The 13,659-nt window shown below is 37.8% G+C and overlaps 1 protein-coding gene across 13 annotated transcripts in view; it reads right to left on the reverse strand.

The window, feature by feature from the left end:
• Positions 1 to 13,659, reverse strand: part of FOXP2 (forkhead box P2) — a 445,070-nt gene that overhangs the window by 75,484 nt on the left and 355,927 nt on the right. The window lies entirely within an intron of this gene.

Genomic DNA, 13,659 nt, shown 5'->3' on the forward strand with positions numbered 1-13,659 from the left:
TAGAAAAAAATTGCTAGCAATTTTTACTAAGCACATTTTATTTAGTGTAACAGAGACAGTTTTCTCCAACATGATCATTGTGAATCTCACAGAGCACCCAGATACACTGTAAATGACATATGCATTGACATTTACATGTGTACTGTCATGCAAAACCATTTCCTGCTACACTGAATATAATACTATAACTGAATGAAAAAAACATTCTGATTTTGTGATATCATTTTTCAAGCCATGGTCAGTGTACATAAAGGTTCTTCAGGATAAACCTCATTGGTGCAGAGTAATGGATTTTGAATTCTGTGTGTTACCTACTGCTTTAAGGCAAATTGCACTTTCAAGTCTTGCAGGCAGTGAGATTCCCTGGAAAGAACTCAACTCGCCCAAGGAATCCCACCTTTTCCATGGGAGACCAGTAATTAACAGATACACAAATGCTTGAAATGCAGAAACCTGTGAAGCAGATAAGCAAAAGATTCAGACTACTAACACCCCACTATGTTGTATTTCCTATGTCAAAACATGCTAGTTAGGTTCAAGATTCTGCCCTTTTCTCCTCTGACAACCCTGCCCATACAAAGGTATATAAAGGTTTATATCTATTCATGTACACAGCAGTTCATACTTGGGCTCTTCATTGATGCATGCATTTCAAATACTACAGGAACAAGAATTAAAACAAGAAATTTAAAAATATTTCCCAATTTAAAACTGTTTCGAGAACAAACATTTTCTAAAGCTTTATGGATTTGCAATGGTCAATGACAGGTCAATGACACCCAGGAATTACTGCTTGCTGAAATTATTTGATGGCCAGTAATAGTCCAAGTTTTAGTCCAGCTTCTTACGTGCTACAGTCCTTGTAAAATATTATTATTGTAATGAACTCCAAAACCTACAGAAAGCTCAAGGACTGTATGGCTTAAAGACTAAGTATTGTACTATTTGCCTAACAGAAAACCAGATCCATCCGCACCGTTACCCTCTTACAAGACAATGCTGGCAAGTACGCAGACTGCCTGCAGCCAGGCAAATCATCGCTTGCGACTGCAACAATTTAAATTAGAAGAAGTGTCTATATACTATTTATACAGTTAAGACAGAAACGCCTTTAGATGGCAATTCAGACAGAATAAACTGAGCCCTGTTCTGAGTTTTTAACTGTTCTGTGTGAGAGCTTCCTCTCCATGAATCACATGAGGAACCTCCCAACGTAGGCATGTCACAGCATTCGGTGAAGAGAATCCTTTATATCCTTTCTGCTGCAGAGCAAAATATTGCCGTGCTACTGAACCCCACAGAAGTGAAGAAGTAGAGACCTATCCACATGTAGCCATTCGGAGCCACCAAAACGATTATTAAAAGTCAAAGTAAACAAGATACCTTGTATGCTTTCAAACCAGAATTGTATTACCTACAGACAATTCTTCATATATATACATAAATAGGTATCAATTAAAATGTTTTATTAATCTTACATAACTCTGAGAAAATCAGTGTACTGTGTTAAATGATAGGATTATTTTACTGTTGCTGTGTTTCAGTTCTCAATACACGCAAGACAGCCTTAGAAAATTTCAGCAGAACTGCTGACCTTGGCTGACTTCAGTTTCCATTAGTTTATAAAAACCCCCGAACCAACAATAGCACACTGTATTTTAAAGCAATTTAATTTGATACTCTAAATTTCCGACACAATGTATCCAAACCAGCTGAAATACTCCTTCCCCACATCCTCAAATCAAACCCCATCCCAAGATACTCAATTATACCACCTTAAAATTTTCTGCATTTGCATTTTCATTACCCTGTAAAATGTGTGACGGGCTGAAGGCTCTCATCTGTATTCCTAAGTCTTCATGAAGTGGATAATTGGTCTGACCCCCTTTAAGAGTTGCTGGTTTTAGGGGAAGTAAAGACTAGCCAAGAGAAATATCTTTCCTTGCTCAGCATAGGCACTCTTCTGTTGCCTTTTTCCAGCTGAAAGCAGAAGAGTGTGAAACAATTCTTGTAGATACAAAATGGAGGCAACTCCACTTTCCCAAAGAAAAGTCTTTAAATAGTAAACGCAAATAGATACAATCAGAAAATACTTCAGCCCAACTAAATCTTGGCTATTTGAAACCTTGACTTGGAATGTGTTCCTCCCTTTTCACCACCTAGCCAGGGACTCTCAGGTGACCAAAATGAAGCATTTCACCTGGTGCCAAAAATGGGAAAATGACTTTTTCACCTCTGTCTTCAGTGGCAAGTGCTCCAGCCACACCGTCCAAGTCACAGAACGCAAAGGCAGGGACTGGGAGAATGAAGAACTACCCACTGCAGGAGAAGATCAGGTTCCAGAACATCTAAGGGACCTGAAGATGCACAAATCCATGGGACCTGATGAGATGCATCCACAGGTCCAACTGGCACCCAACTGGCGGATGAAGTGGCTAAGCCACTATCCATCCTATTTCAGATGTCACAGCAGTCTGGTGAAGTTCCCACAGGCTGGAAAAGGGAAAATATAACCCCCACGTTTAAAAGGGGGAATAAAGAAGAACAGGGAAGCTACAGGCCAGTCAGTGTCACCTCAGTGCCCAGCAAGATAATGGAGCTAATTGTGAGAGCCAACATGGCTCCACTAAGGGCAAGTCATGCCTGACAAATTTGGTGGCCTTCTATGAAGGCGTTACAGCACTGATGGATTAGAGAAGAGTGACTGATGTTATCTACCTAGACTTGTGCAAAGCTTTTGACACTGCCCTGCACAGCATCCTTGTCTCAAAACTGGAGAGATGTGGATTTGATGAGTGGACCACTTGGCAGATAAGGAATTGGCTATTAGAACGAAATTTTTCACTATGAGGGTGACAAGACACTGCAACAGGTTGCCCAGAGAAGCTGTGGATGCCCCATCCCCAGGAGTGTTCCAGGCCAGGCTGGATGGGGCTTTGATCAACCTGGTCTAGTGGGAGGTGCCCCTACCCATGGCAGGGGGGTTTGAACTAGATGATCTTAAAGGTTCCTCCCAACTCAAACTGTTCTAGGATTTTGTGAATCAGGATCTGTTTTGTAATTACGGAGACTGATTATTTGAACACGCATGATCAGCATCTACACAGTATGATTTTCAAAGGCAGACAACCCCCCAGCCAGAGTCCCATATAAGCACATATGTATAAGCACCAGACTTTCAAACCTGTGTAGGCTGATGGGGTTTTGTGCACTGTGGCGCTCTCGTGTCTTAGTCCCCTGCACTCCTCGGAACAAGGACAGATGCAGTAACCTTTCTGACCTCTACTTTGTTGCATCTATAGGAGTTCAATATTGACAACCTGATCACATGTGTATAGCGTGATACATTCTGGGCAAATTCTTCTCTTGTTTACATCCATGTAAACACAGTACTAAAAGGCCACTGAAGTCAACAGTACAATCCCAGTGGAAATTGACATAAATAGTTAGGCTCAACGTTATTGTTGCAGCTGCCCTTTTATAAGTGTTATATATATTATAAGGCTGCACAGTGCAGCATGAAGCTTTCCCTGGAGAAGTGCAGAGACTTTACCATTTCCCTGGGCTTAAAGTTACAGAAAAGACACAGTGCAATTTTTACCTGTATGATGCTTACAAAACCTGGTTCATTGACAATTGGAGGAGTCAGGGCTTTCTCCAGCTGCTGTTTATGCCCATGTAAAAACTGGCCTAAATTTGAATGTCATTTGTGTGTGTATAGCGTGTATACTGTGTATAGGATGTATACATAGATAGATAGATATAGATATATTTCTTCTGTGCTTCATCATGGGATCAATTTGATATTGAGAAAATATTTATTAAATCATTCTTCAAGCAAAAACACTGTTACCTATAGCAAAATAAAGATAACTTTGTATGGGACCAAAGGGAAGACTGCAATTTTTATCTCCAGCTCACATAAACATACTGTAGGCCGAAACGGTGGGCAGCACGGGGGTTAGAGAGTAACTCTTCCTTGTAACCCTTGCACACATGATGGAAGAATCCAAGTTAAGGACAGTTTCAGATAGAAAGGTGAGAGACCCAGATCACACCGATTTGGGTATCACTTGCATCTCACCCAGGACCCACACAACATATCCAAGATTTCTGTTCTCCCCTCCTTTGAATCTTGGCAGCCATAGCAAAGGCACACGCTGCAGTTGCAGAAGATTGAAAATAGAGTATCCAAGCATATCTGTAGTATATCCTATGGATGTTATTGAGACAGAGATAAAAGAAGCATTTCTTTTATCTTCACCAAAGTAGCCTTTAACAGGCAAGTTCCCTCTTTACCCTGCCAACGCTGACAAGTATTCTATAGCTTTATGTAAACTTGTCAGGAATGCATAGGTATGAACTGGTGTTAGTTGCTCCTACCTTTGGATAAAATGGATGGATTCCAGTCAAATTTAAGCAATAAAGACTATTCTTTTGCCTACAGAGCATCTGACATGGACACTTCTCAGGCTTTCAAAGAGGTGTATTGAGTTTAGTTCAATTCACCTATGTTCCCGTCTGGTGGTTGAATCAAATCTCTTATCTGTCTACTTCCAGGCTATTTTGATCAGTTTGTGATAAAAGGGGGCCACACCACCTATCACGAAATGCAGGTCTGCAGCCCAACCACCTGCTTCTTGGAGCCTGAGGAGCAGATGAAGGAAGCTGCTTTCTAGTTCTTCACTACAAGAAAATCAGTCTTGTGTACTGTGAGATAGTGAATGGGGGAAAGCTGGCTGTAAAGAGAATAAGCAGAAGATGCAGTCACCGACTCATTTCTGACCATTCCCATTAGTATTCCCCAACCAGCTTTGGAGACAGATTAAAACAGTGCAAGAAAACAGTGACCAACACTGTCAAGGGAGGCCAGAACTAGGCCAATAAAACACTTGTCAGGCCAGGTCAGGCAACTTCTATGTACCTTTTCATGTAAATCTGAACTTTCTATAGCAATTTCAAAATACCCTTTCATTAGTAAAATTTTTAAAAACAGTGCTGTGGAGTTTAGAGCAATTTGTTAGTACTTTCGTTGTTTATGTGTCTTTGGGTTGTGTAAAGGAAAGGGTGTTTATCAGACATGTGGCAAATCAATTAATGGATCTTTAGTGAATTAATACATGAGCTTCACACTTCTTTTGTAAGAAACAGTCCCAGTGAAAAAGCATGTGCAGGATTTTTCAAAAGGAAAATAAATGAGCCAATGCACAACATATGATGTAGGTTGTTGTTTTTGTTGTTTGGTTTGAATTACATGGATGTATTTTACAAAAATGCTCTCAAAAGGTTTGAAGAAAATATGGGAAGTATATCCCCATACGAACATGACCTACAAGGACAGCCAAATGGAAAACTAAGATAACGCTTAGTTTTTATTTGATAAACAGCAGCCACAGAACAGTCCAGATTCTACCAATACATTTAATAACGTTAAAGCCACAATATCCTAACTATTTGCTCAACCCTGCAACATATGTTTTAAAATACTGACTCCCACTAAGGGAGGGAGTACACTCAAAGTTTCGTTGCAAGGCCTCATGCGGACTCCTCTAAGCATGGTCAGGAAGGCATAAAAGTATCCTGAAGCTACTCCAGTATTAAATCCTCAGGCTGAAAATGATCAAAATTTGCAAGAACCTCAGATCTAATGTCTGTATACACACCAAGTATTAGGTTGCTACTCACTTTCTTGCAAGAACTCCTGCTTTACACAGGCATTTACAACTGCACGTGCACCTAACTTTAGCTTTGTTTTAATGTTCTAGTCAACTAGAAACCACTGTAGCACTTCATGTTCTTGTGATGTGTCATATGAACAAGAGGATTTCAAATTTTCAAATACTGTAGAAAGTGAGCAACAGAACAGTAACTATCTTTTGGTTAACTTTAATGAGGAAATGCCTTAAGTGTTATCTAATAGAGGAAAATGCTTATGGAGATTAGAAGAACTGAAGAAACAAAATGAGATCCAATGGGAAACATAAATTATAACACAGGAGTTTGTAACAGCAAAAGTTCCCTTTCTTTGTCCCATACTAACTCCCACCTTAGATGAATATACAGAAGTATCACATTATGAAGCAATCTATTAAGTACCTGAGCCTTACAAGGCCTCATTAGAATATTATCTAAAATAATTTTACTGTGTTGTATCATGAACCTCAGTGACTCTTAGGTCAGGTTTGTACCACATCATTTTAAGCATCTTACTGATATGTCTGTTTGCCCTGGGCACTTCCTGTAGGCAACAGGAGACAATGGGCAACTCCATGAACTAATCTAGTCCATGTAAAACCAGAACTGTCTATGTCTGTATCTCTTTTTTACTACAGACACACGTTAGATTGACTCTGCTTCTAACATTTAACCTAGAGTTAAATGCCTTAGCTTAGGCAAGAGGAATCTGGACTTTTTGGTAGTTTATTTGAAAGGCCACAGGGTCCCTGGGTGGCAGTGGAAGAAAAACTGTCCTGTGTACCATGTATTGCTCTCAGACAACTGAAGATTCACACCGGTAATTCCATTAACACAGAGGCACCCTGAAAATAATAGAGAAATCTTGCAAATAAGTCGGCATAAATATAGTTTCATATCTGTCAAGAAGAGACTTGAAAGTCATCCATGGCTTCAGCATCTGTTACCCTTTGAAAGTTTCTGCTAGCCTGGTGACTCCCAGTGTCTGCTCCTGTTCTCGTGGTACAGCTCAAAGCAACGGTTTCTTCAATGCACTGCTCTTTTCCCCAAACACACTTCCATCAGCAGCCTTGGGAGACTGCCAATCCACAGCACATATTTAAATACCTTCCATTTACGGAAATGTCACCTCCTTCATTAGACACAGGTGAGTGTCTCTGTCTTTTCACTGTCTTTCTATGTCACCTGCCAATGACTTTTTTTGTTCAAGTCTATGGAAATACTGTATTCTGTTTTCTCAGGCTCCATTTTTAGTCTAAAGCAATGCCTAGATTTAGTATCAAAATATGAAGTGTCACCTAGAGATGAAGTAAATTCCAGTTTAGAAATCACAGAGTGCTCTCTTCAGCCACTGCTTAGGCATCTACCGTAATAGACAATATAGCTGAAATCTTCACAACCTATCACTGTGTGAGCGCATCGCGCATGGTAAGGCAACAACTTTTCCAAACTACTAATATTACAGACAACAGACCTGACTTTGTTTATAATTATGGCAAAACATCTCCAAGGGGAGCCAAATTTAGTATTGGTAGAGCATATGATAGTCACGAATTAACTTACCGGAACACACAACTTGGTATAGGTACATACAATGAAATGACTGAAGGAGCGATAAGGATGGATCTGTAGTGATACACTTGTTTAGAAAAAGTTCCAAGAAGAGATTTTTCTTATCACAAAAAATGGAACTAAAAAGACCCAATTTCTGCAAAAGGTTTATTTAAATAGAGCTAGGAAACATACATAATTTAAAAAAAAGTTTAGAACTTCCAATGTAAAAAGTATTAAAATTACTTTCTTTTATCATTTTAATAACAATGTCTGATTTGACAAAATAACAGTAAAAACTCTATAAATATCTGTTAAGGGATTATTCCAATAGCATGAAAAACTCTAGTGAAGAAATTACACAGAATATAGAACTGTCATCATGCATTTGCATATAAAAGGCTGTTTAAAACTGACAGGCACATAAACAGAAAATACATGCTATAAAATTAGTCATTTTTAAGCATGGATCTTTAAATAAAGCTGGCAGATCACCTTCATTTTAACTAACTCATTCTCAAGAGAAGTCACAAAAATGGTGCAGCACCTAGAAACGTATTTTCTTCAGTTTTGTATGCAGATAATAGTTTGATTATTACGCTGTTTGCATATATCTTCATTAACTTAAAAATACTGTTGATATTTCTTGAATAATGTATTTTTGTTAAGGAAGTCACTACACATTTACAAAATAAAAGTATCATTTATTTTCTCAAAAGATGATCAGAACTGTGACTTACTAGATATTGGAGGCTGCTTGTGAGAAAAAACCACATATTGCATTCTCAGGGCTACCAAACAGAATTTATATATTTTTTAAGTTCTTATGATACAACATTTGTAGGGGAATGAAGAACTTTAAGAGGCCTACCAAGAGACAAAAAAGGTTTGGGACTCAAAACTCCTTTCAGTCAGAAACAGAAGCAGCCCACTTCAAGTCAAGTACCATATAAAACAACATCCTCAGTTTAAATTAATGCAAACGACACAAAATGCATATTGCTTAAAAAGCAGTTCTGACAAGCAGGAAAAAAGAAAATACTTTGACACTTCTTAAACCGAAAATGTTGACTCCTTCAAAAGGACACAAAAGTGGGTTTTAACACATTTCACTTAAAGGCTGTGATGGCCAGGGTCATGTCCCATGTCCCCTTCCCCCAGCAAATGAGGAGAACTTGTAAAGGGGCTGAAACTACAGCGAGTACCTGCATTCAGGAATGTCACTTTTCAGGAGTGCTGGTTAACCATCAGATTCCAGAAACTCAGTCCTTTCTTCCAACTATTCCACTTCGGATCACCACTGGCACCCTGTGCATGGGGCTAGCGAGTGCCGATGGCTCCCTCGGAGAAGCCAGACAGCTGGCTCTTCTCTCTCTCCCAGGCTGACGGGAGGAATTTGACCCCCTTACTCCCTGTACCGCACAGAGCAACCAGGGCCCTAAGATGCAGAATGGGCTGGAACCCCGTTCTCCATTCGTTTTGAAAGTTACAAGCTTTCAAGTCCTTATTTTTTAAAATCTGCTGTTCAAAATGTCTTTTCATAAACGTGCCTAGCATTTAACAAAGCAGTACTTCCCGAAGCTCTCCGAGAACTGTTCCACTGCAAATTAAAAATACATATTTGTTTTTATTTGGCTCTCTAGAAACAAAATCGATTAGTCACAAAGCTTTGATTCTATGAGAATTCAGTATTACTGACATCACAGTGTAAATCTGAAATAAGCACAGAACATTCTGCAAGATTTGAGCCACAGACTTCTGTTAAAAATTTATTTTCTGTACAAACTTCTATTTGCCTCTCACTTTTATTTAGTTTTGGAAAATAACCAGAGATTATCTTAATAGAATTCAGATACCTATTCTAAGAGTAATAGATGTAGCTCCTTTGTCATAGTATTTGGATTACTCATAAAAAAAAGCAATGTTCAGTAAATATACACATAGGCATAATTGCTGTAACCACTGATTAGCAACTAATTCGAACTCATTTAATTAAAAGAAATAAGCTACAATAAAAGTATTTCTTGTTTAAAAATCATTAGGCAAATTGTAGAACAAAAAGAAGACACCTTGGCAAGTGAGCTACCCCATCGCTCTCTTACAAGGCATAATAAACTGTTTTGCTGCTGACAGACATTTGTCCAAAATGTTTTCACAAATTTTAAGCAAGGGAAATTCCACATGACCAACCCCAGCAGCTTATTCCAACACATTTTTACTTTGCTTATTTTCCAAAAGTTATCGGACAGTTAACACAAGCCTCCTTTGCATCAATTAAAGCCAATTATTATTTGTAGACATGTACTTAGAAGTATAAAAATCTGTTAATGTTTTGCAAAGATATAATTAATGATGAAAAAATGCCATTTACTGACAAAATTAGTATTTTGTAATGGAACAGTAAAAACATACGCTTTTCACTACCACATGCTATATTAATTACAGCTTCATCAGCTATTTTTATGCTTAACTATACCTTATAAACATAAGAAAATGCACGTTTTTACCTAAATACCTGACACAACTCCGAAATCAGTATTGATCTGAACTCAGCATCAGCTTTGCCCCCAAGTTTAGACAGTAACAACAGCTGCCCCTAGAACTGACCTAGGGAATGGAGGTCATTGCGAGACCCAGGCTTACCAAAGTCTGGAAGTATTAATTTAAATACTGTATGACCTAGAATATTATCCTTTTGACAAACGACAGCATTACAGTTCATGTATACACAGTATTTGCGATACTGCTAAGAAAAAGATCACGGACCACCCTCTATGTTTTACCAGAGCTTCCACAGCTCTTCAAGATCTGTAAGAAGACACTGAGACTTCCCTTTAAATTAAAACTAGAAACTGAATTTTTTTTTTCCACCTGGAAGGGCAAGCAAGTTCAAAACTACAGTTTCATAAACTAAGACTAAAAATATAGTTAAAGTTTGCAGATGCTACAGCAATGTTTCCCTCTTGCCCACATATGCAGAAAAACAATTCATTTCTGAAAAACATAAACTGAGCAATAATCAACAGTGTGAAAAGGAACTTTTTTGATTCACAAGCAGTTCTGAAGGGTTAGTAATAGTGCTTAGCAGCAATCCAGATTTTTTTTCCTATAAAATAAAAAATTTTCAGTACGTATTTATAAAAATGTCAGCGAAGGAAATTTCAAAACAAAAGTTTTGCTTTGAGGTGAATCTGACTTTGACAAACTAATATTAAGGATGTTGTTTTGAAAATGTAGGAATGTTTCAGCTTCCTCAAAATCTTCTTTTGATACAAAATTCATGTAACAAATTTCAGAGCATTTTAGTACTGAAAAGCCATAATTAAAAATGTTGTAAATGGAATACTTAATGAAGCGCTAATGAAATATTCAATGCTGGATCAATTGTATTGCAACTGCTGAAATACTTCACATTTTTCGCTTCATTTTATGTATTTTCTAGAGGGATAGTTCCTATTCCCAACTGCGGCAAACCCTAAAGAGGCCAAAAATATCATTCTACCAAACTGTTACAGAAAGCTGAGCTTATTTCATTTGAAAAGTTTTCTAAATTATGGGCATTCAGACTCAGTTACAAATCAAAACAAGGGCTAGAAAAAAAAGATTTAAAGAGAAGAAAAGGAGAGATCTGAATGGTTGACTCATTTAAAAAGAGCTGTTAAGGATTATTACTAAGTTGTTAGTGGTGAGTATCTTTATTTTCTCTAAAACTTTATGAACGCTATACAAATATCTAACAGTGGTAACAAACATGAGGAAATTAGAGCAGGATTTACACATGGAAGGAGCACACAGGTAGGACACTCAGGCAATAGAGAAGAGGACACGCTGTTGGTATCTTCCTGTTTATAGGGTTGCTGAAGAGGTGTAAGCTGACTTTTTTCTTGGGGAAGGAGCAAAGATTTAGGTCTAAGAGGGTGTATATATGCATCTATCTGTCTTTCTATCTGTTTCTAGTCAGCAGTGATGACCCAGTCATTATTGGGAGTTTCTGAACGGCAAACTCATTTAGGTGGCTGAAGCCACACTTCTGCGAAGTTTTGATAAATGTAAGACATCCTGAAGCCATTTCTTAAATGAATGAGTTTTGAATGAAACCAAAGTACATCTCCAATTTAAGATGTAAAGGTACTGAGAAATGAATGATTACTTTGTAGGTGATGGCATGATGCGTGTGTTTTGGAAATGACCCTGGTGGGAGCTCTGGGTGTACAGAGCTTTGAAAAAAACATCTCCAGAACCCCAACTCACTCCAGCCATCTAGACTTCACTGCGCATGGAACATTAAAAGGAAGATTTCAGCCTGAATAAAATTTACATTTGCAGTAATATAAACTTTGGGGATGGACTTTAGTTCTTTAGTGTCTAATATTCCTCTGCCTTTTATACATTGAGGATGTAAAGACAATATAGAAGAACCACAAGAATAATATAACTAGGTATTTATGATTGCAACACCACCCGTACCTTCCTTACCTCAGTATCTGTACAAAATCCTCATAGTTTATACTTCTTACTAGGGAGTACAAATGCCTCTTGCACTAAGCTAGATTTTTGGAAACATGATAGTGTGACATAATGCCCCCCTGAAATTCCTAGAAGTTTGTATCACATATAAAGTATGTAATGTTACATCTATTTGGCCAAATGGATTAGCAGGATCTGTGAGCATCTGGCTTTTGAATATCTTAAACCATTTTATACCAAGTTTCTCACATTGTACAACCTCTGAGCATGCTCTACTACACTTTCTAGAACATATTTTCACGAGTTTCTTTCTACTGTATTTCAGTCCTTGTGTAACATACTGGAATGTTAATAATTATATATATATAAGCCCCAGCATTGCACTTAGGCATATATACGTAATTATATATGCACATTTTACATGTTATTTATATACGCACCAAAGGTTAAACATGCTAATACTCAAGTAGAAAATCCAAAGTTTTATATATATAAACACATCCTTTTAATTATTGTCTGTCTCCCCTGCTCAAAGATAACTGGAAGAGCTACATAAATAATAAAAACAGGAAATACACTTTAACTATCCACTATCAAGGGAATATTGTTTTAACAAGATGTATGGAATCTCATTATCATTCTATTAATTCAACAATCTTGATGTTGTTACAAGACTGAGACAGTTATCAAAGCAAGGGATCATTCTTGTATGTATGGATCACAACACTTAATGGGACAGAGTTGTCACATAAGCTACAGTGTCAAAAAGATAACCAATACAGGACTGAGCTTGTAGTGGCAATGCATTTAAGTGGGCACACATGGCTCCAACAAAATAACTGGTATTTGAGAAGCATATAGATACAGCTGGGTTTGAAACTGCTATCATTATAGCACTGATTTCATGAAATCCCTCACAAATTGATCTCCCACACATTCCAAATCTAAGCATACTTCCTATTGACAGTGGTTTCAACGGTCTTTCATTAACTCAGTCTTCTCTTCTTCACACCTTCTCTTCTTTTGAAATTAAATGAATATTTATGGTAATTATTATAAAATTACTTTATCCTTGAGGACATTGGTCCTCAGGGTCTCCATGGGTTTTCAACTAAACCTGTTTCCTCAGAGAAATTATTCTTCATGATTCAGTACATTGCTTAGTAACTAGTAGCCAAGCTAACATTTCCTACACCTTTTTTTCATTCATATAGTTTTAGTCAAAAAGAATAGACTCTGGACACGCAGGTTATTTTACTACTTGATTTCTGCGCGCAGCTGATAACGATGCCTACTTCCCACCTACATTGCATATCAAAGTTTGAGACACACAGAAATTCAAGATAATTCAAAACTGGTTTCAATACACATTTTTCTACTCTCACAGCTTCCAGATCCTGATGTATATGATTTAGTCTCACATCCATTATGGAGATATTAATATAACCATACAGTTGCAAGAAAATCTGAATTGTAATGTTTGTTTAAGCTGACTATAGGTTTGCAGATAAAACACCAAGACTGCCCCTTATCTATCTTTGAATGACACGTTTGTGAGACGGATGGAGGCAGCTTCACTTCTGCCAGCCTTAACTACTGTGTATGTCCTGCCTTTCATTTCATACAGTCCACCACAGATAGATCCTATGAAACCACATGAAGAGAACAGGCTGCACTTCACCAACCATGTCTTTAGCGAGCTGAGGTTATTAAAAAGGTGCTGTTGTAGCTACCGGGCTACAATGCAACTATGGCCTGTATATGGAAATAAAAACTTGGCATTTTAGGTATGTCTGTATGTTACATACATATTTATGTATATGAGCAAATACAGTATGAGGGTTGGCATGGTGATTTAACAGGCCAAGGATGCCACATTGTTCACAAATGGTGAATTCAGACAAAGGTCAGTTCAGGACTAAATACTGAACAAGACATAGGTCCAGG

This window comes from Falco biarmicus, chromosome 5, assembly GCF_023638135.1.
Source record: "Falco biarmicus isolate bFalBia1 chromosome 5, bFalBia1.pri, whole genome shotgun sequence".
NCBI lineage: Eukaryota > Metazoa > Chordata > Aves > Falconiformes > Falconidae > Falco > Falco biarmicus.